Source organism: Odontomachus brunneus, unplaced genomic scaffold, assembly GCF_010583005.1.
Source record: "Odontomachus brunneus isolate Ranch 3 - 2012 unplaced genomic scaffold, Obru_v1 Obru_scaffold_071, whole genome shotgun sequence".
NCBI lineage: Eukaryota > Metazoa > Arthropoda > Insecta > Hymenoptera > Formicidae > Odontomachus > Odontomachus brunneus.
The window spans coordinates 1379372-1382396 of NW_022639521.1; the positions used below are offsets into that span (position 1 = coordinate 1379372).

General features: G+C 32.6%; 2 protein-coding genes across 6 annotated transcripts in view; one reads left to right on the forward strand and one right to left on the reverse strand.

The window, feature by feature from the left end:
- LOC116846861 (four and a half LIM domains protein 2) overlaps positions 1-3025 on the forward strand; it is a 642247-nt gene that overhangs the window by 458160 nt on the left and 181062 nt on the right. The window lies entirely within an intron of this gene.
- LOC116846863 overlaps positions 1-3025 on the reverse strand; it is a 12229-nt gene that overhangs the window by 2990 nt on the left and 6214 nt on the right. The gene's annotated exons all lie outside the window — the stretch shown is intronic.

A 3025-nucleotide genomic window follows, 5' to 3' on the forward strand; every position in this document is an offset into this window, starting at 1 on the left:
AGTCGAATGTGAGAAGAATAATCAACTATGATTGGTCAATTTCTTATTCTTACTTCCTACTTCTTACTGTTTACTTCCAATGTAGACGTCCCTTTAAGTCGTCACACAGCAATCAGCATCGCGGAAAAGAAACTTTAATGCTTAAATATGATTTCGATACTTTTGTGTTCAAGAGTTCATGCCTCTTTTAAGCTGCTTCTCGATTTACTTATTGCCGGTATTAAAAATCTATAGCTCATGTTACGTATATTCAGGGTTGGGAAGTAACGCGTTACTTGTAACGACGTTACTATTTCGTTACTTTTTTTTTTGTAACGATTTGGTAACGCCGTTACTTTTTTGTATCAGTAACGAAAAAGTAACGGCGTTACATTTTCTTTAGTAACGAGTAATGAAATTCACCGTTATTTGTATCGTCACTTTTTTACTATAGTGACTTTTGTACACAGAACGTGGCAACACTTGCCACGCGACGAAAGTTTGCAGACAATAAACAATTAATATGCTTTTCGTAAAGCCCATTCTACAATAAGCAATAAATCTTAAGTCATAACAAAATTGACCAATCATAGTCGACTATTAGAAGAATAATCCACTGTAATTGGTCAATTTTATTGCAACTTAAAACTTATTGCTTATTGTAGAAAGCCTCTAAAGCGTGGTCTACAATAAGAACTTAAGCCTTAAAATTTAAGCTTTAAACTCTAAGCCGTAAGAAATTGATCAGTCACAGTCAATTATTTTTCTTATAATTGACTGTGATTAGTCAACTTCTTACGGCTTAGGACTTAAAGCTTAAATTTTATGTCTTAAGTTCTCATTGTAGACCACGCTTAACCCTTTGCGACATACATTTCTCTATCAAATTAATTTCACAGATAAATGTACCATTAGGGGTTTTTGGTAATCGCTGATTACGAATCCGAAGCCAGATTTTCAAAATTTAAAATGGCAATCCAATATGGCGGACGAATTTTAGAAAATTGTAGTATTTGTATGAAACCTAGTATCTAGTGTTTTTTGGTTCGCTGATTATGAATCTGATCTCAGATTGTCGAAATTCAAAATGACGGATCCAAAATGGTGGACAAACATGTTAAAAAGTGGATAAAATATAATGAAAATCATTACTCATTACTTTTTAGGGTCGTCAATTACGAATCAAATATCAAATTTTCAAAATTCAAAATGTTTGATCCAATACAGAAGACCAAGAAATAAAAGAATGTGTTTTAGGTCTTCAAAATTATTCTTTCAATAGTTGGCGGAGATCTTTTTGGCAGCTGATTACGAATCTAAAATCAAAAATAAATTTTTTGATCCAATGTAGTGTGCCAAAAAAATGAGTCTTTTCAAAAGGTAGAAAATATTCTCTCGCTAAAATCCCGTTTTAGCGTTACCCAGAGCTAACGATGCTAATTTTGAAAATTTGATCAGCGACCCAAGAAACACTAGATACTACCCTTATAGAAATATCTAAATATCTACTAAGAATCATTGATAATTACTTATTATATTATTATTTCAGTATTTTTAATACTGAAAATAAGCAATTATCAATGATTCTTAGTATGATATTTCTATAAGGGTAGGTTTTATACAAATACTATAATTTTCTAAAATTCGTCCGTCATATTAAATCCGCCATTTTGAATTCTGAAAATCTGACTCCGGATTCGTAATCAGCCACCCCAAAAACCCCTTAGACCTTATTTTTAGCTTATTAATTATTGTTGGTTAGTCACAATTACATTTATTGTATAAAAAAGCAGTATTTTTGTAGTCTGTTTATTTATAAAATACATTTCCTCAACAATAAGAATGTTTTCAAAATTTTTTAATGACAACTGATATTCTACATAACTGATAATGTGCTTTTTACTGTACAGATGTGTTGAAAACTATATAAAAAATATAAAAAACTAAGGGCAAAAAAGTGTCCAGTATACGGTATACTATGCCGGAAAGGGTTAAGGGACGTTGCACACGAATTGATATAACAGTAACGTACCGTAAGAATTGACCAATCACTTTGAGTATCGTCAAACCGTAAGGTCGTCATTTTTGTAAATACTCGATTGTAATTGGTCCATTTTTACGGTACGTTTTACGTTACTGTTATGTCAATTCGTGTGCGGCGCCCCTTAACCCTTAGGAATCTGACCTCGGATTGTTGAAATTCAAAATGGCTCGCAATCGCAAGATCGCAAGGAAATTGACCAATCATAATTGATTATTCTTCGATCGCAAGAAGAACAATCGACTATGATTAGTCAATTTCTTTACGACCTTGCGATTTGCGACTAGTGTAGAATGAGTTTTATGTCGTTATACAAGAATGTGTGCTTTCCGCTTAAATATTTTATATTTTGTCTTTATATATGTATAATTTATGTACTGTCTCTCTTACTATTCGTTTTATAAACCGATTTTAACTTTTTTTTTTACAAAAGTAACGGAAAGTAACGATTTTTTATCGTTACTTTTCAAATAACGGTAACGCGTTACTTTTTAGAATCAGTAACGAGTAACGGTAACGAGTTACTTTTTACCGCAAGTAACGGTAACGGTAACGCGTTACTTTTAAAAAGTAACGTTGCGTATATTGTATACTGTACTGTGTACTGCAGTGTTGTAACAGATACATGTTTTGAAGTAGCTAGATATAGATACAGATACAGTAAGAAAAGTGTAGCTAGATGAAGATACAGATACGAATTTCATATAATTAACTACATGTATTAGGACCTTAACTTAGTTTCCGCCCAAAAAATACTGAGAAAAAGCATTTATTGTAAAAAATTTATTTAAATTATTTCAATGAAAGTATTTTCCATCACTTTCTACAACTTTTTGCCATCTTTCTGGCAACTGGGCGATACCATCTCGATAAAACGATGTTTGTTTCGAAGCAATCCATTCGTCCACCCATTCTCGCACTTCTTCAACATTTCGGAAGCGTGTACCACTCAAGCCGTGCTGCATCGATCTGAACAAGTGGTAATCAGAAGGCGCTATGTCTGGT